Here is a 20,777-nt window from a genome sequence, read left to right on the forward strand (position 1 = left end):
TTCTCGGGTAAGCGCATGGTGCAAAAACCTTAAAAAAAAAAAAAAAAGGAAAATCAAAACCTATTTTTTGTTCCATATGAAAAGATTGTGATTCAAAATGTAAAGGTTAACATATACAATTACAAGTTGCAGTGTTAAAATGCAATCTTTTGGGACCAGCAGTTGGCCTAACGGCTATGTCGCTGGACTCCTCCATGTGGAAGTCCATTGCCTTAACTGCCATGCCACCTGCTAGCCCCAACATTGCTACTTTTTATCACACCTGTTTAAAATGAGATTTTCAGTTGCTTTTTTTTTTTTCCTTTCCTAACTTCAGTTACATGAATGTGCTTTTTTATCAGCAGTTCTTCCTTTGGAGCATTGACTAGACATGCAACATATAGAGATAAAGATCATTCTGGGACCAGCAGTTGGCATAATGGCTAAGTCACTAGGCTCTCATGTAGTTGACCGCGGTTCAAGTCCTGGACTCCGTGGCTTAAACTCACGCCCAGCACATGTGCGTGCGTGCCCAAGATCCTGAAAGGAGAATGGAAGAGAGGGGATTGCGGTGTGGCCATCCCCCCTGGGGGGGGTGATTTCTCGCTTTCTGTCTCTCAGTCTTTGTCTTTCTGGTGAGCACATGTGACCTATAGCTAAAACCTCTCCAAAAAAAGAAAAAAAAAGAAAGTAAGCCTCCAGGTACAGGACTCAAACCATAGTCAACCATGTGGGAGTCAAACACCTTAACCACCATGCTACTTGCTGGCCCCACAGATTTTACATGCTTTTCATAAAACAAACATACCTAATGTATTAATAAGTTAAAATTCTTTGAATTATGGTAATAACCAGTGTCGAAACAACTTTGTTTAATTTTGTTTTGTCTGAAATATTTTTCTTGTATGCATTATTAAAAAATAATAATTCCGCAAAAATCCTAGAACCAATCATTCCTATGCCTTGCTGGTCTCAGCAGGCTATGTGAAATGGAGATGCACAGAATTATGTGGGGGTTTTTTTTGAGGTTCTGATCATTTTTTTTCTTATGTTTGTTCCTCTTTTTTGCAAGTAGCAGATAAATTGAATTGATGGTAAAATTTGGTGAGAAATAAAAAAAAAACAAAGCTGAGAAAGAAAAGGTAAATTTCATAGGATTATTAAATTCACAAACAAATCCTTGCAAACAATAATGAACATATCATTTATGTTAGAATAAATATGCATTGTGTAAAAGGAATTAAAATTCATTTTTCTTCAAGTCATCCTGGATGTTAAGTTTTAACTAATGTGTAAGCATGAAATGATTAGAGTTCTGACACAGAATAAGGAAATTGCAAAGGGTCAACAGTCAAGATATTACTTGGTGAGATGAACAAAGTTTAATATTTCTGGTGAAGACACTGAATTTTTAAAAAGGAGATATGTTGACTTTATGTGTTGATGGTTTCAATTTAGAAAAGACTATTTGGGAATTCATCCATCAAAAGTTTATTTGTTCACTTTATTTTCACAAAGTCCCTCCTACTGGAAAGCATTTACGTGTTATTCTTCTTGAAAGAATTATACGGACTATGTGTGTCCTCTCTTGTTTCAATTAAGGGTTCTCAGCTGTTTTTCCCATTGTGAAGTGAAAAATAAAGAATTAATTTGTTCTGTTCTGTTAAATGTCTGTTTAGCAAAGGCCAGGCATATGCATGTTCACACAGAACAATAAGAACTTTATGTGAAATGAAACTTTATGTGAATATTCCTCAGGCAATATTCTTGCTTAAGGAAATATGCAGAATGTATTCAGTTATGATGTTTATAAGAAAGTCGTTCTGGAACTTCAACGAATAAAGAGTATTGAGTTTGTGGTGTAGATTATGGATGAATCTGGCACTGTGTAAGCATTTAAAGAGAGGAACACAGTGCTTAATTGACCCATTGACCGTTTGCATTAGTCATTTGAGTCATAAAAAGGGTCAAGTGTCTTTTTTGAAGACAATTTTATAATACTGAATAATAGCCAGAAACTACCAAATAACACTTTTATCTGGACAATAAGGAACAATGTAAGAGAATGTCAATTGAATGGACCCACTTAATTCACCAACTTATATAATTTTTTCCAAAATATCGACAAAAGAAAAACAAATGCATCTTTCCTGTCTTATATATTTTATCTGTATAAACTTGCAGGCTATAAAAAATAATATACTGAAGTGCAGTGTATTACCTTTGAGAAGAAAGTTTCACCTTTTTAGTATCTTACACGTTTATCAATTCCTTTAAAATTTTTAAATGTACTTCATAAGATGCAGAGAGAGAAATAGAGAGAGGCAGGGACAAATATCTTGGACAGGGTCTTGGCGCCCCTGACACCTCACATGTTCAGGTTGAGCTGAGTTCCAAACCCAGGTCTCTCACATGGCTCCAGGATCTTGCAGGACCAACCTACTGCCTGGGCCACCACTTCTTAACCAGTAGCTTGCAGCTGATTAAATATAAATGATTAAAAAGTTCATTCAAGTCACATGAAGGATAGACAACCTGATTACATTGTGATATAGTAGACATAGTTTATTGTGCCCTTACCCTGTGCTAGGAAAATGATAGATTTAGTCTCATTTTTTTAAAAGCCTGATAATCAACTCTATACAGAGCAGATTGTTTCCCACATTTTATTGACGAGAAAACTGAGACTCAGAGAGCTTAACTGTCCTACGTAAGGTCACAACACTAATGCACTGCCCTGCGGAAGTCGTAGTACCTCAGCTCTTATTTTCCTATATATTAAGCTGCCTTTTTTTTTTTTTTAATATAGTCAGGTGCCCACAATATCACTTATCTCAGTCAAGGTTCTTTTACTTCTAAGAAGTAGAAAATTCACGCGAAGTTTTAAAGAACATACCGACAGAAGACTATTATCACTATGTATCAGATCTCCATTAGGATTCAGAACAGGCTAAATTTGCAGGCCTTTGGAAAAGCTCCCAGGGAATATTCTCTCCCATCTCCATCTTTCTTCCTTCACAAATTCTGTGATTTCCACAGTAAATCTCTCTCTCTCTCTCTCTCTCTTTTAAAAATTATTTCCATGAGAGAGAGACAGACAGATAAAGAGACAGTCACTCCCAACAGAGTCCCCGCCCTGGCGCCCACTGCCACTCCCTACCAAACTAGACTGCAGGCATGTGTGCACATACTGGGCATTTTCAGGGAGGTCTCCAGCCACGAACCCAGGATTTTTCCTGTGAGTTCCATTGCATTACCTCTGTGCCACCCCTGTCCCATCCACAGTGTACCTCTTTTGCTTTCTTTTCTACCAGTTCCTAGTCAGCTTCTTCTAGTCTTCTCACTGTGCAGGACTGTGACCTGGCCCCCCATTACTGCCTGTTGGAAAGTCTCTGTAAAACTGCAGCATTACACGTTTTTTAAAATCAGGACATTAAGTGCAAGATCAGAAAATTATAGGCTTTCAAGCAACAATCTCATTGATGGTCCAGTCACAGGGGTAATGGTAATAAAAAAAAATGGCACACACTCTCTGCTTACATCAGATATAACAGGTAAATAGGGAACTTTAACTTGGCTGGGACGTAAGAATTTTATTTGAATTTTGCTCTACCATAATTACAAGGAACATGAAGAATTTGTTAAATATCAGAACATTACAAAAATGCTAATAACTTAGTAATTTTTCATTTGGTAAAATGTTTTGAGTTTCTGAATTCTAAATGAATATTTTTAAAGAATTAAAAATGCCTTACATAGGGCTTTTCTCCACTGGGCAGAAAATGAGGATATATTCTCATTGCGTCACTGGTGGCCTCTAACTGTAATGTTCTAGAGGAAAAGTGATGAAATATTAGGACAATTTTCTCTTGCCTAGAAAATGGCAAACATGTTCGTGTAGACGAACACCTCCCTACAAATTATTTTGCTTTTCATTAACTCTAGGCATTAGTAATTGTTTTCTTTTCTTAGATGGCTGAATTTAAAAAAAAAATCATGATATCACAAAGCATATTTAACTGATGAAGCCCTAAGGGTATTCTTGCATAATAAAGAAGCAATTCAAAACATCAGTCTACGCTTAGTCATATTCTAAATGAAATATTAAATATCACAAAGTTTGTTGAACCTTTCTTGCCATGTTGTAGGAAGATATTTATTTGTTTTCAAGGTCTATAGCTGTTTTTCAGTTCTAAAGAACACCAAAATATTATAAAAACTCAAAGCACGAATTGGTTTTGACCAGCTCATACTATTTCTGGCCAGACCATACCAGTCATGACAGTTCAAACAGTTTTTTTTTTTTTTTTTTAATTGTCTTTGATAAACTCAGAAGCTTTGGTTCCCTTCCACTGGTTCTCACATAGTAGCTTCTCTGGAAGGAGCAGGCTGGTGCTTCAGTTGAACCCAGTTAGACTTGTCTTTAGATTTCTTTTTGTTCTAGTCACTTTTTTCCCCACACATTTTAGGAATTATCTCTGCTTTTAGAACGCTCAATATCAATATCAATATACTCAATATGCACATTAAATCTGTTGGCAAGGGCCTTGTCTTTAACTTGTTTGTTTACAGCAATGCCCACAGTATGCTGGTTTACATTGCAGAGTCTTCTAGTTTTGCCATGGCAACATTGTGGGGTATTTCTTTTTTGGACAGTATCCATTCCTTTGATATCTATAATATCACCTTTCTTGTACACTCGCACGTATATTGCTAAAGGAACCACTTCATGATTCCTAAAAGGCCTAGAAAACATGTCACAAATTCTTCATTTTTCTAAGTCTCACTGCTCTTTACCACCCAGGGATAATCATAAGAATATCGAATTCATAGACTAATTACTGGAAGATGGTGGTTCTGACCAAAAGGCAGTACCACTTTACTTTTACTGCTTTATTTTTAAATGAGGAAATAATGACAAGAAAAATGGAATTCAAGCAGTTTAATATAGATTCAAAATCAAAACTTGCCATATGGTAGCTATTGCCATCTAAGAAGGCTGCCTGCATTTCCCCTGCATTACTAACAGTTCCGTAGTAACATTACATACTCCTGCAATAAAAATCCTGTCCTTCTAAGGTCTCCAACTAAGGTGCTTCATGGATAGTTACTGTAACAGAGCTTCCTTTTCTATCACTACACTGGCCCTCTCTGTGGAGATGAGAGTCCACGAAGCTATCAGCATTGAGTATTTTCTTCCTTCCTTTCTTCTTTTTTTTGGAGAGGTTTTTGCTATAGGGAGTGTGTACTCACCAGAAAGACAGAGACAGAGAGACAGAAAGCCAGAAATCACCCCCTGGGGGAATGGCCACACTGTAATTCCTTCTCTTCCATTCTCCTCTCTGGATCTTGGGCACGCATGCACGTGCACCTGGCGTGAATTTAAGCCACCATGTCTGGGACTCGAACCAGGGTCAACTACATGGGAATTCAGCGACATAGCCATTATACCAACTGCTGGTCCCAGCATTGAGTATTTTCTATTTAGTAACAGAATTGACTAAAACAGCTGCTATTAACAATGTGCAGATTTTGGTGTGGACAGAAGTTTTTAACTTACTTTGGTTAATAGTCTAAAGCACAGTTGTTGGATCATATGGTGAGAGTATGTTCGGTTTTGTAAGAAACTGCCAGATTGTCTTTCAAATAGCTTATGAAATTTTACATTGCAAAAAGCAAGAACTAAAAGTTCCTGTGGCTCCATATACTTGTTTATATTTGGTTTTACTTTGGATTTTGACTATTTCAATTGGTATATAGTGATAAGAACCAGACTGAACTACTACAAACCAGTTAGAACCGGTCTGAACAAGACAAACTAGTCTAAAATGTTAGGACCAGTCTTAACTGGTACAATCCAGTCAGAACCTGTCAGAACTGGTCAAAATCAGTCTGAGTTGATCAGAACCAGTCTGAAGTGGTTTGAAGTAGTGGAACTAGTCTGAACCAGTCATAACAGGTTTGGGGGAACCTAGCAGAATCAGTCTGAATCAATCTGAAACAGTCAGAACCAGTTTGAATCAGTCACAACCAGTTTGATCCAGTCAGAGCCAGTTTGAACCAACAAAACTGATCTAAACCAGCAGGAAACACTCTGAACCAGTTTGAACCATCAATCTAAACCTCTCAGAACTAGTTTTAAATGGTGTGAACCAGTCAGAACCAGCTTGAACCAGTCCTAAGTGGTTTGAACTGATCAAATAAGTCAGTGTGAACTGGTATAACATGGCCAGAACTGGCTTGAACCTGTCAGAAACAGTCAGTACCAGTCTGAATGGCTGAAACAGTCAGATCTCATTTGAAACTGTTAGTACTGGTCTAAATCAGTCAGAAACTGTCAGAACCCAATTTCTGAACTGTCAGAAACAGTCTGAACTGGTCTAAACAGGTCTGAACCAGTCAAAACCAGCAACATGCTTGTGACATATTATTATTGACAAGTGACAATAGTGTTATGTGCGTGAATTTATGACTAAATGATATAGTGAAATTAATTACTAACAGTTCCTTTTTTTTGAGAGGTTTTTGCTATAGGGCGCACGTGCTCGCCAGACAGACAGAGAGAGTCAGAGAGACAGAAAGCGAGAAATCACAACCCCCCCCCCCGGGGGGATGGCCACGCCACAGTCCCTTCTCCCCATGGTGGATGGCCATGCTGCAATCCCTTCTCCTCCATTCTCCCGGGATCTTGGGCATGCACGCACACGCATCTGGTGTGAGTTTTAAGCCACTGGATCTGGGACTCAAACCATGGTCGTCTACGTGGGAGTCCAGCGACATAGCCATTACGCCAACTGCTGGTCCCAACAGTTCCTTAGATATCTCACCAGGTCATCTTCCGTTTACTTAAAAATAAATAAATCATGACCATCAGATGGTAAACTGTGGCTCAAGTCTGAATAAAATGACGATCCTATAAAATGTGGAATGTTTCTGTGTCTCTCTCTGTATCTCTGTCTTTGAGATTAAGTCAGCATTTAAAAGTTTAATAATACATATTAATGTTCATGATATAAATTATACACATGAAAACATATTATCTTGTGACACAAATGACATACAGGTTGATTTTGACATGCTAGTCACACACATGACATTTTAACACGTGATTATTTTAACATGCCAGTAACGTACATGTCATTTGACATGCATGTAATTTTTGACATATGTGTAATCCTGACATGCTTGTGACACGTGCCATTTATGACATGTGCCATTTTGACACATGTGTCATGTTTGACATGCATTTCAGTTTCAACAGTGACACATATGTCATTTTGGACAAGCTAGTGACACGTGTCATTTTGACATACTTGTGACACGTGTTATTTTTGACATGCAGACAAGCATGTCATTTTACATTCTTGTGATGCACATGCCATTTTGACATGTGTGTCATTTTGAACATGCTAATGACACATGGAATTTTGACATGTATGTAATTTTCTACATATTTATGATGTGTGCCAATTGTAATTCCTGTGTTCAGCTTGTGATGTGTGTCAGTTGTGACTCCTGTGTTCATTTTGACATGTGGCTCATAACTGTTCAATCCACTTTAGACTGGTTCAGAGTTGGATTGAATTCTGACCTGTTCAAACTGGTTTAGACTGGTTCAGAGTGGCTCTGACTGTATCTATCCAGTTCAGAGCAGTTCAAACCAGTTGTGACTGGTTCTGACCTGTTCAACTAGCTCTGCCAGACCTGGTTCAATGGGTTGACACTGGCTCAAACTGGTTTTTATCCAGTTCAAACTGTTTAAGACTGGTATTGACCAGTTCAGACTGGTTCAAACTAATTCTGAATGGTTCAGACTGTCTCAAACTGATTCTTACCAGTTAAGACTGGTCAAACTGGTTTGAACTAGTTCTGGCCAGTTGATGCCAGTTCACACTGCTTCAGAGCTATTCAAACTAGTTCTGACTGCGTCAAACTTGTTCAAACTGGTTCTGAATGGTTCAGAGTGGATAAAACTGGCTCATATTGGTTCTGAATTATTTGAACTGATTCAGACGAGCTCAGACTGGTTTATGACCGGATAGAGCTGGTTCTGACCAGCTAATACCAGTTGAAACAGGTTTGAAATGGTTCTGACCAGTTCTGAAGAGTTAATACTAGTTCAAACTGGTCAAAAGCAGTTAAAACTAGTTCAGAATGATTTAGACTGTCTCAAACTGCTTCTCACTGATTCAAACTAGTCCTGACTGGTTTGGACCAGCTCAAACTGATTCTGATCTGTTAAGAATGGGTCAAACTAGTTTGGCATGTTTCTAACCAGCTCAAACTGTTAAAAACCAGTTCAGACTGGCGAAAAGAGGTTCTGACAGGTTCAAGCCAGTTCAAGCTGGTTCAGGCCAGTTTTGACTGGTTCAAAGTGGTTCTAACCAGTTAAAACTGGTTCTGACCAGCTCAACTTAGCTCTAATAAGTTCTGACCAGATCAAGCTGTTTCAGACTGGTTAAGGCTGGTACAAGCTAGTTGTGACTGGTTTAGACTGGCTCCGGCCAGCTCAAACCAGTTCTCACCAGTTTAGAGAGGTTCCAACAGGTTTTGACCAGTTCAAACTGGCTCCAACTGGTTAAAACTGGCTCTGGCCAGTTTCAGTTGGATCAATCTGGTTCGGAGCAGTTCAGACTGTTTCTGAACGGCACCAACTGGTTCAAACTGGTTCTGACCAGCTGAAACTGGTAAAAACCGGTTCAGAGTGGTTCAAACCGGTTCTGACAGGTCTAGGCTGGTTCAAGCTGGTTCAGACCTGTTTTGACTGGTTGAAAGTGGTTCTAACCAGTTCAATCTGGTTCTGACCAGCTCAAACAGGTAAAATCCAGTTTGAAGTGGTTCAAACCAGTTCTGATAGGGTCAGACCAGTTCAAGCTGGTTCAGACCGGTTTTAACTGGTTCAAAGTGGTTCTAACTGGCTTATTTTGGTTCTGACCAGATCAAACTGGTAAAAACTGGTTCAGAGTTGTTCAAACCAGTTCTGAGAGGTTCAGCCCAGCTCGAGCTGGTTCAGACCGGTTTTGACTGGCTCAAAGTGGTTCTTACCGGTTCAATCTGATACTGACTAGCTCAGACTAGTAATAACTGGTTCAGAGTGTTTCAAACCGGTTCTGACAGGTACAGGCCAGTTCTAGCTGCATCAGATTGGTTTTGAATTGTTCAAAGTGGTTCTAAATGGTTCAATCTGGCTCTGATCAGCTGAAGCTGATAAAAAAAAAAGGTTCAGAATGGTTCAAATCGGTTTTGACAGGTTCAGGCCAGTTCTAGCTAGTTCAGACCGGTTTTGACTGGTTCAAAGTGGTTCCAAATGGTTCAATCTGGTTCTGACACTTCAAACTGGTAAAAATCGGTTTATAGTGGTTCAAACCGGTTCTGACAGGCACAGGCTGGTTCAAGCTGGATCAGACTGGTTTTGACTGTTTGAAAGTGGTTCTAACCAGTTCAATCTGGTTCTGTCCAGCTCGTACTGGTAAATACCGTTTCAGAGATGTTGAAACAGGTTCTGACAGGTTCAAGCTGGTTCAAGCTGGTTCAGATTGGTTTTGACTGGTGGAAAGTGGTTCTAACCGGTTCAACCTGGTTATGACAAGCTCAAACTGGTAAAAAAAAAAAAAAAAAAACACGATTCAGAGTGTTTCAGAACTGGCCTGTACCAGTTCTGACTGGTACAGGCCAGTCCTAGCTGCTTTAGACTGGTTTTGACTTGTTCAAACTGGTTCTAAATGGTTCAATCTGATTGTGACCAGCTGAATCTGGTAAAAACCGGTTCATAGTGGTTCAAGCCAATTCTGACAGCTACAGGCCGGTTCACGCTCATTTGGACTGGTTCAAAGTGTTTCTAACTGGTGCAGTCTGGTTCTGACCACCTCAAACTGGTAGAAACCAATTCAGAGTGGTTCAAACTGGTTCAGACAGGTTCAGGCCAGTTCAAGCTGGTTTAGACCACTTTTGACTGGTTCAAAGTGGTTCTAACCGGTTCAATCTGGTTCTGACCACCTCAAACTGGTATAAACCAGTTTAGAGTGGTTCAAACCGGTTCTGACAGGTTCAGGTCGGTTCAAGCTGGTTCAGACCGGTTTTGACTTGTTGAAAGTTGTTCCAACCGGTTCAGTCTGGTTCTGACCAGCTGAAACTGGTATAAACTGGTTCAGAGTGGTTCAAACTGTTTTCGACAGGTTCTTGCCGGTTCAAGCTGGTTTAGACCACTTTTGACTGGTTCAAAGTGGTTCTAACCGGTTCAATCTGGTTCTGACCACTTGAAACTGGTGTAAACCGGTTTAGAGTGGTTCAAACCGGTTCTGACAGGTTCAGGTCGATTCAAGCTGGTTCAGACCGGTTTTGACTGGTTGAAAGTTGTTCTAACTGATTCAATCTGGTTCTGACCAGCTGAAACTTGTATAAACTGGTTCAGAGTGGTTCAAACCAGTTTTGACAGGTTCAGGCCGGTTCAAGCTGGTTCAGACTGGTTTTGACTGGTTGAAAGTGGTTCTAATTGGTTCAGTCTGCTTCTGACCAGCTAAAACTGGTATAAACCGGTTCAGAGTGGTTCAAACCGTTTTTGAGAGGTTCTGGCCGGTTCAAGCTGGTTTAGACCACTTTTGACTGGTTGAAAGTTGTTCTAAACGGTTCAATCTGGTTCTGACCAGCTGAAACTGGTATAAACCCATTCAGAGTGGTTCAAACCGGTTTTGACAGATTCAGGCCGGTTCAAGCTGGTTTAGACCAGTTTTGACTGGTTGAAAGTTGTTCTAAATGGTTCAATCTGATTGTGACCGGCTAAATCTGGTAAAAACCGGTTCATAGTGGTTCAAACTGGTTCTGACAGGTACAGGTCAGTTCACGCTGGTTCAGACTGGTTTGGACTGGTTCAAAGTGTTTCTAACCAGTGCAGTCTGGTTCTGACCACCTCAAACTGGTAGAAACCAATTCAGAGTGGTTTAAGCTGGTTCAGACAGGTTCAGGTCAGTTCAAGCGGGTTCAGACCTGTTTTTACTGGTTCAAAGTGGCTCTAGCCAGTTCAGTGTGGTTCTGACCACCACAAACTGGTAAAAAATGGTTCAGAGTGGTTCAAACTGGTTCTGACCAGCTCAAACTAGTTCTGAGACTGGTTCAAAGTGTTTCTAACCAGTGCAGTCTGGTTCTGACCTCCTCAAACTGGTAGAAACCGGTTCAGAGTGGTTCAAACTGGTTCTGACCAGCTCAAACTAGTTCTGAGACTGGTTCAAAGTGTTTCTAACCAGTGCAGTCTGGTTCTGACCTCCTCAAACTGGTAGAAACCGGTTCAGAGTGGTTCAAACTGGTTCTGACCAGCTCAAACTAGTTCTGAGACTGGTTCAAAGTGTTTCTAACCAGTGCAGTCTGGTTCTGACCTCCTCAAACTGGTAGAAACCGGTTCAGAGTGGTTCAAACTGGTTCTGACCAGCTCAAACTAGTTCTGAGACTGGTTCAAAGTGTTTCTAACCAGTGCAGTCTGGTTCTGACCTCCTCAAACTGGTAGAAACCGGTTCAGAGTGGTTCAAACTGGTTCTGACCAGCTCAAACTAGTTCTGAGACTGGTTCAAAGTGTTTCTAACCAGTGCAGTCTGGTTCTGACCTCCTCAAACTGGTAGAAACCGGTTCAGAGTGGTTCAAACTGGTTCTGACCAGCTCAAACTAGTTCTGAGACTGGTTCAAAGTGTTTCTAACCAGTGCAGTCTGGTTCTGACCTCCTCAAACTGGTAGAAACCGGTTCAGAGTGGTTCAAACTGGTTCTGACCAGCTCAAACTAGTTCTGAGACTGGTTCAAAGTGTTTCTAACCAGTGCAGTCTGGTTCTGACCTCCTCAAACTGGTAGAAACCGGTTCAGAGTGGTTCAAACTGGTTCTGACCAGCTCAAACTAGTTCTGAGACTGGTTCAAAGTGTTTCTAACCAGTGCAGTCTGGTTCTGACCTCCTCAAACTGGTAGAAACCGGTTCAGAGTGGTTCAAACTGGTTCTGACCAGCTCAAACTAGTTCTGAGACTGGTTCAAAGTGTTTCTAACCAGTGCAGTCTGGTTCTGACCTCCTCAAACTGGTAGAAACCGGTTCAGAGTGGTTCAAACTGGTTCTGACCAGCTCAAACTAGTTCTGAGACTGGTTCAAAGTGTTTCTAACCAGTGCAGTCTGGTTCTGACCTCCTCAAACTGGTAGAAACCGGTTCAGAGTGGTTCAAACTGGTTCTGACCAGCTCAAACTAGTTCTGAGACTGGTTCAAAGTGTTTCTAACCAGTGCAGTCTGGTTCTGACCTCCTCAAACTGGTAGAAACCGGTTCAGAGTGGTTCAAACTGGTTCTGACCAGCTCAAACTAGTTCTGAGACTGGTTCAAAGTGTTTCTAACCAGTGCAGTCTGGTTCTGACCTCCTCAAACTGGTAGAAACCGGTTCAGAGTGGTTCAAACTGGTTCTGACCAGCTCAAACTAGTTCTGAGACTGGTTCAAAGTGTTTCTAACCAGTGCAGTCTGGTTCTGACCTCCTCAAACTGGTAGAAACCGGTTCAGAGTGGTTCAAACTGGTTCTGACCAGCTCAAACTAGTTCTGAGACTGGTTCAAAGTGTTTCTAACCAGTGCAGTCTGGTTCTGACCTCCTCAAACTGGTAGAAACCGGTTCAGAGTGGTTCAAACTGGTTCTGACCAGCTCAAACTAGTTCTGAGACTGGTTCAAAGTGTTTCTAACCAGTGCAGTCTGGTTCTGACCTCCTCAAACTGGTAGAAACCGGTTCAGAGTGGTTCAAACTGGTTCTGACCAGCTCAAACTAGTTCTGAGACTGGTTCAAAGTGTTTCTAACCAGTGCAGTCTGGTTCTGACCTCCTCAAACTGGTAGAAACCGGTTCAGAGTGGTTCAAACTGGTTCTGACCAGCTCAAACTAGTTCTGAGACTGGTTCAAAGTGTTTCTAACCAGTGCAGTCTGGTTCTGACCTCCTCAAACTGGTAGAAACCGGTTCAGAGTGGTTCAAACTGGTTCTGACCAGCTCAAACTAGTTCTGAGACTGGTTCAAAGTGTTTCTAACCAGTGCAGTCTGGTTCTGACCTCCTCAAACTGGTAGAAACCGGTTCAGAGTGGTTCAAACTGGTTCTGACCAGCTCAAACTAGTTCTGAGACTGGTTCAAAGTGTTTCTAACCAGTGCAGTCTGGTTCTGACCTCCTCAAACTGGTAGAAACCGGTTCAGAGTGGTTCAAACTGGTTCTGACCAGCTCAAACTAGTTCTGAGACTGGTTCAAAGTGTTTCTAACCAGTGCAGTCTGGTTCTGACCTCCTCAAACTGGTAGAAACCGGTTCAGAGTGGTTCAAACTGGTTCTGACCAGCTCAAACTAGTTCTGAGACTGGTTCAAAGTGTTTCTAACCAGTGCAGTCTGGTTCTGACCTCCTCAAACTGGTAGAAACCGGTTCAGAGTGGTTCAAACTGGTTCTGACCAGCTCAAACTAGTTCTGAGACTGGTTCAAAGTGTTTCTAACCAGTGCAGTCTGGTTCTGACCTCCTCAAACTGGTAGAAACCGGTTCAGAGTGGTTCAAACTGGTTCTGACCAGCTCAAACTAGTTCTGAGACTGGTTCAAAGTGTTTCTAACCAGTGCAGTCTGGTTCTGACCTCCTCAAACTGGTAGAAACCGGTTCAGAGTGGTTCAAACTGGTTCTGACCAGCTCAAACTAGTTCTGAGACTGGTTCAAAGTGTTTCTAACCAGTGCAGTCTGGTTCTGACCTCCTCAAACTGGTAGAAACCGGTTCAGAGTGGTTCAAACTGGTTCTGACCAGCTCAAACTAGTTCTGAGACTGGTTCAAAGTGTTTCTAACCAGTGCAGTCTGGTTCTGACCTCCTCAAACTGGTAGAAACCGGTTCAGAGTGGTTCAAACTGGTTCTGACCAGCTCAAACTAGTTCTGAGACTGGTTCAAAGTGTTTCTAACCAGTGCAGTCTGGTTCTGACCTCCTCAAACTGGTAGAAACCGGTTCAGAGTGGTTCAAACTGGTTCTGACCAGCTCAAACTAGTTCTGAGACTGGTTCAAAGTGTTTCTAACCAGTGCAGTCTGGTTCTGACCTCCTCAAACTGGTAGAAACCGGTTCAGAGTGGTTCAAACTGGTTCTGACCAGCTCAAACTAGTTCTGAGACTGGTTCAAAGTGTTTCTAACCAGTGCAGTCTGGTTCTGACCTCCTCAAACTGGTAGAAACCGGTTCAGAGTGGTTCAAACTGGTTCTGACCAGCTCAAACTAGTTCTGAGACTGGTTCAAAGTGTTTCTAACCAGTGCAGTCTGGTTCTGACCTCCTCAAACTGGTAGAAACCGGTTCAGAGTGGTTCAAACTGGTTCTGACCAGCTCAAACTAGTTCTGAGACTGGTTCAAAGTGTTTCTAACCAGTGCAGTCTGGTTCTGACCTCCTCAAACTGGTAGAAACCGGTTCAGAGTGGTTCAAACTGGTTCTGACCAGCTCAAACTAGTTCTGAGACTGGTTCAAAGTGTTTCTAACCAGTGCAGTCTGGTTCTGACCTCCTCAAACTGGTAGAAACCGGTTCAGAGTGGTTCAAACCGGTTCTGACAGGTACAGGCCGGTTCAAGGTGGTTCAGACCAGTTTTGACTGGTTGAAAGTGGTTCTAACCGGTTCAGTCTGGTTCTGACCACCTCAAACTGGTAGAAACCGGTTCAGAGTGGTTTAGACCAGTTCTGACCGTGTCAGGCTGGTTCAAACTGGTTCAGACCAGTTTTAACTGTTTCAAAGTGGTTCTAACCAGTTCAATCTGGTTCTGACCAGCTGAAAATGGTATAAACCGGTTCAGAGTGGTTCAAACTGGTTTTGACAGGTTCAGGCCAGTTCAAGATGGTTCAGACCCTTTTTAACTGTTTCTAAATGGTTCAATCTGGTTCTGACCAGCTGAAACTGGTATAAACCCGTTCAGAGTGGTTTAAACCGGTTTTGACAGGTTCTGGCCAGTTCAAGCTTCTTTAGACCACTTTTGACTTGTTCAAAATGGTTCTAACTGGTTCAGTCTGGTTCTGACCACCTCAAACTGGTAGAAACCAGTTTAGAGTGGTTCATACTGGTTCTGACAGGTTCAGGCTGGTTCAAGCTGGTTCAGACCGGTTTTGACTGGTTCAAAGTGGTTCTAACTGGTTCAATCTGGTTCTGACCACCTAAAACTGGTATAAACTGGTTCAGAGTGATTCAAACTGGTTTGACAGGTTCTGGCCGGTTCAAGCTGGTTTAGACCACTTTTGACTGGTTCAAAATGGTTCTAATTGGTTCAGTCTTGTTCTGACCACCTCAAACTGGTAGAAACCTGTTTAGCCTGGTTCAAACCAGTTCTGACAGGTACAGGCTGGTTCAAGCTGATTTAGACCACATTTGACTTGTTCAAAGTGGCTCTATCTGGTTCAATCTGGTTCTGACCAGATCAAACTGGTTAAAAAGCTGTTCAGAGTGGTTCAAACTGATTCTGAAAGGTACAAGCCAGTTCAAGCTGGTTCAGTCCAGTTTTGACTGGTTCAAAGTGATTCTAACTGGTTCATTCTGGTTCTGACCAGCTTAAACTGGTTTAAACTGGTTCAGAGTGGTTCAAACCGCTTCTGACAGGTTTAGTCTGGTTCCAGCTCATTCAGACTGGTTATTAACTGGTTCAAAGAAGTCCTAACTGGTTCAAACTGGTTCTGACCAGCTCAAACTAGTTCTGATAAGTTCTGACCAGATCAAGTTGTTTCTGACTGGTTCAGGCTGGTACAAGCTATTTATGACTGGTTTTAGACTGGCTCTGGCCAGCTCAAACCAGTTCTCACTATTTCAGACAGTTTCCAACATGTTTTGACTGGTTTAAACTGGCTCTGACCAGTTCAGACTGGTTCTGACTGATGCTAACTGGTTCAAACTGATTCTGACAGGTTCAGGCCGGTTCAAGCTGGTTCTGGGCAGTTTTGACTGGTTCAAAGTTGTTCTAACTGGTTCAAACTAGTTCTAACCAGCTCAAACTGGTAAAAAAAATTCTGGTTCAGACCTGCTCAAATTGGTTCTGATAAGTTCAGGCCGGTTCAAGCTGGTTCAGAACCCTTTTGTCTGGTTTCAAGTGTTTCTTACTTGTTCAAACTGGTTCTGACCGGTCAAAGTAGCTCTGATAAGTTCAGACCATATCAAGCTGTTTCAGAATGTTCCAGGCTGGTACAAGCTATTTATGACTGGTTTAGCCTGGCTACGGCCAGCTCAAACTGGTTCTCACCATTTCAGACATGTTCCAACAGGTTTTGATCAGTTCAAGTTTTCTCTGACCAGTTCAAACTGGCTCTGACCTCTTTTGATGGGATCAAACTGGTTCTGACCCGTTCAGACTGGTTCTGACCATCAAAACTGGTTCAAAATGGTTCTGACCAGCTCAAACTGATTAAAAAAAAAAAAGGTTCATACTGGCTCAAACTTATTTTGACAGGTTCAGGCCAGTTCAAGCTGATTCAGACCAGTTTTTACTGGTTCAAACTGGTTTTGACTGGTTCAAACTGGTTCAACCAGGTTTTGACTGGTTGATACTGACTTCAATCCAGTTCTGCCAGTACAAACTGTTTCTGACAAGTTCCATACAACAGTTCAAACTGGTATGAGCTGGTTCTGTCTGGTGCAAACTGGTTTAAACCTGCATGAACCATTTATGACCTGAAATTTTAGACCAGCTCAAATTTGACTGCTACTGCTTAGAACCAATCTGAACAGGTCTGAACCAGTTTGAACTGCTCTGTACCAGTTTGAACTGATCTAAACCAGCCTGAACCAGTCTTAACCAATTTGAACCAATCAGAACCAGTTTTAACTGGTATGAACTGGTCAGAGTCAGTCTGAAACCTGTTTGAGCCAGTCTGAACCAGTCATAAGTTATTTGTACTGGTCATGACTAATTTGAATCTGTCTGGACCAGTTTGAATTGGTCTGAACTGGTCTGAACTACTCATAACTGCCTTAAACTGGCCAAGACTAGTTTGAACTGGTCAGATCCAGTTTGAACCATTCTGAACTAGTTTGAATTGGCCAGAACTGGTCTGAACCACTTTAAACTGGTCAGAGTCAGTCATATCTTGTTTGAACTGGCCAGAACTGGTTTGAACGGGATCTGACTGGCTCTATTTGGTCTAATTCAGTTAGAACCAAACTCAATAGGTCTGAACTGGTCTGACTGGTCTAATATAGCTGTAATCAGCTCAATGAGTCTGTACTGATCTATACCAGTCTGAACAGGTCTAAACAGTTTGGACCTGGTCAGAACTGGCCTGAACTGGTTTTAACCAGTCAGAACCAGTCTCAATGAGTCATAGTCAGTATGAACCAGTTTAAACCACTCAGCGCAATCAGAACTGCTTTAAGCCACTCAGAACCTGTCAAAACTAGTTTGAACTGGTCTGAACCATTTGAACCAGTCTGAACCATTCTAAACAGGTCAGAACAAGTCTGAACCTGTCTAAAGAGGTCTGAATCAGTCTAAACCCATCTTAACCAGTCAGAACCAGTCTGAATCAGTCTAAAGAGGTCTGAACTGGTCAAAACTGGTCTAAACCATTATGGGAAACTTGTACATGGACTTTTTTTGGCACCAATGTAATTTTGTACTTTAATTTCCCTATCCTTGAACTTGAAGTCCTTTCATAGTTGTTATCTCCAAAATGTTTTAAATGCATAATTATTTAGACAATTTTTTTTTTTGCAGTACTGACTTTCTGACTAGAATGTGAATGAGGAGAATGCAGAGGCCGTGTCTTTCCATCTTTGTATACCAGAACCTTTTTGTCATTGTAAGTGCTCAGTAAATAATTGTCTGTCTTAGTATGTGCTCAATAAATCAATGCTGCAGAGAAGTAAATAGGGAGGAAAGGGAAAAATTAATTAAAGTCCACGTAAAGCACACTTTTATAAACATAAAAGACATTCAACAGTTAGGTAATCTGCTTTTGAAGTATCTTCTACCAGAGAATATAACTTCTTTCACATGATTTGTGGAATAACTGCCTTTATTTTTGCTGGCACAAAGAATGATTAGAAAACTTTGTCGAGTTTTTGTTCTCTATACAGGTGCCAAAACTAATCTTTCCTTATAATTTATCACATAGCTACTGTATTTTATGATAATATGGTTTGCACAAATTTTCATCTTTCTTCTGGAACACTATTGTTTGTTGTTCTTTGTAAGATTTCAAAATATTAGAATGTATAACAAAATAAGGCAATAGCTGTACTTGGATTGAACCCTGTTTTGCACCATATAGTCTTTCCAAGGTTATGGTTGCACAAAATGCTTAATGAAATTTATTCATAAGCATGAATTGGAAAGATAAGAATGAGTTGAATTTGGCTTTTCAGCTATGTAGCAATGTATTAAATTATGCCTTATGGGGGTGGTACACATACTTTTATCCAGATAATCATATGTCTGGCTCTACAAATAATGTGTGTTTGTTCTTTCAGCTTAGCAAATTATAACATTGGCATTTAGGGGCAGGGTATGGTCTGGATACTGATGTAATTGGCAGTCGATCATAATCTTGACTGTTTTTGATTATATATAATTTATTTTAATTGCAGAATAGTCTAGATTTCAAATTTAACTTTGGTATGGCTTTCATCACAACATAATGGAGAAAAATCACACTAGAATAGGTCTTTATTGACAAAATTTGGTCTATGACAGGTCATTTGATCATTAGCATTCTGTTATAAATAAATCAAAAAGGGATGAGAAATTGGGGTGACTTGATTGGACTTTAAATTTTTTATTTCTAAAGGAATACATATCCGTTTTTAAAAGTAAAACGTGTAAACTATGAAATCATTCATGATTGCAATGATCAGCAAAAAGCTACTTTGTTTTGATGCTTAAGCTTCCAATCTCTTATACATATTTCTATATTGAAAATCAATAACAAAAATTGATGTCAACCTGACCATAATACTTTCTATATTAAGGTGTATTATTCTGAGAGACTAAATCAAAACAGAATGAGTAAAACTGTGCATTTATTTCTTTGTCTATGTTCCTCTACTAGAATGTAAATTCCACAAGAACAATAATTCCTTTTTAAACTCTTTGCCTAAAACAGTAACTGACACATACTTGCCTGACAAATATTTGTCCAATAAGTGGATTAATAATGAACATTTTCATGTTATATTATAAATAAACTCCAACTTTAGCATTTAAAAATAGTTTTACTGACTGTGAGATTGTACTATAATTAACTAAACTTCATTTGATGACATATATGTTCTTCTTATATGAAAATAACATCTTCCCCCATATTCTATTAATATTACCTTTTTTTTTATTTTGAGAAGTTTTTGCTATAGGGCATGTGCACTTGCCAGAAAGACAGAGAGATACAGAGAGACAGAAAGCGAGAAATCATCCCCCACGGGGGATGGCCACACCACAATCCCTTCTCCTCCATTCTCCTCTCGGGATTTTGGGCATGCACGCACACATGCCTGAGTTGAGTTTAAGCCACTGGGTCCAGGACTTGAACCGTGGTCAACTACATGGGAGTCCAGTGACATAGTCATTATGCTAACTGCTGGTCCCAGTATTAACATTTTTATTATTTTTATTTTTACTCATGATAAAGCATGCATATATATGACACTGAGAGAGAGAAATGGGGAGAGAGAGCGAGAGAAGGCGAGAGGAGTACCTTTCACAGGATCTGGTTATGGATGATCACTTTCTCTAGTTGTCCAGCCCATTAGGTTTTTGGCACTCATACATATGCCAGGAATGTTTTAGACAGATTGGCCCAGGGATTTAAACCAGGGTCACCATGTGAGATCTGACCTCTCTTGAACAGTAGTATACTACTTCCACAGCACACAGCCAGACAGACCTCCTTTTTTTTTTTCCCAAACCAGTCATGGTCTTTTATTATTATTTTTAAAGTATCATATAGTGGTCTTAGAAATTGTCTGGCTTATTACTGTAGCTGAAGAACTCTTAGATCTTACTCATCAGTTTGCTAAACTTCTCTTTTCAGAGACATAGATAGCATCCAAGAATTTTCTTGTATCTTTATTTTTAACTGTCCTGGCTTGCTGTATCAAAGCAGCTGATTTTGAAAGAAGTTCAGTATCACTGGGACAAGCTGTTAGCATAATGGCTATGTCGCTGGACTCCCATGTAGTCAACCGCAGTTCGCGTCCTGGACCCGGTGGCTTAAAACTCACGCCGGGCGTGTGTGTGTGCGTGCCCAAAATCCTGAGAGGAGAATGGAGGAGAAGGGATTGCAGCGTGGCCATCCCCTCAGGGGGTGATTTCTCGCTTTCTGTCTCTCTGTCTCTCTCTGTCTGTCTGGCGAGTGCATGTGCCCTATAGCAAAAACCTCTCCAAAAAAAAAAAAAGAATAAAAAGTTCGGTATCACTGACTTCAAGAATCAACTCATCTTTCTGGGCTTGAGATACTGAATAAGCAACACCTGGTCTCATTTGAACCCTCCGATGTATTTTTGACCCAAGAAAGTTTGAATTTCAACAAGAGACCCACTCTCCTGAATAACAATGTTGATGGGGAAAGGAGCGCACACAGACCTCATCTTGTAACAGAAGCCCAGGGTAACACCCTTGGTCATGTTCTGTACATGACTACAGATGTTGAGAAGAGTTGCCAGATCCTTTCTGTTTCCTCATCATTTGTCAACCTGCAACCTCTTCTTTTTCTTTCCCAGGTGTTTGAGCTCTACATTATGGGATTGAAGTCCCTCAGCAGGGTTCTTCTAGAGTCCTTCACAGCCTCTGTGCGTCCCTTCAGAGCGATATCAACATTCTCTGGAATG

General features: G+C 40.8%; 1 long non-coding RNA gene across 1 annotated transcript in view; it reads left to right on the plus strand.

The window, feature by feature from the left end:
• The window catches only part of LOC114008637 (uncharacterized), a 62,581-nt gene extending 41,815 nt beyond the window's left edge, over positions 1 to 20,766 (plus strand). The window contains exons 2-3 of the long non-coding RNA XR_003550141.1: positions 17,671 to 17,755; positions 20,670 to 20,766. This is a non-coding gene — a long non-coding RNA (uncharacterized LOC114008637). The remainder of the gene's footprint in view (positions 1 to 17,670; positions 17,756 to 20,669) is intronic.
• The last annotated feature ends 11 nt before the right edge of the window (positions 20,767 to 20,777 follow it).

Source organism: Tupaia chinensis, unplaced genomic scaffold (assembly GCF_000334495.1).
Source record: "Tupaia chinensis unplaced genomic scaffold, TupChi_1.0 Scaffold000362_1, whole genome shotgun sequence".
Lineage (NCBI taxonomy): Eukaryota > Metazoa > Chordata > Mammalia > Scandentia > Tupaiidae > Tupaia > Tupaia belangeri.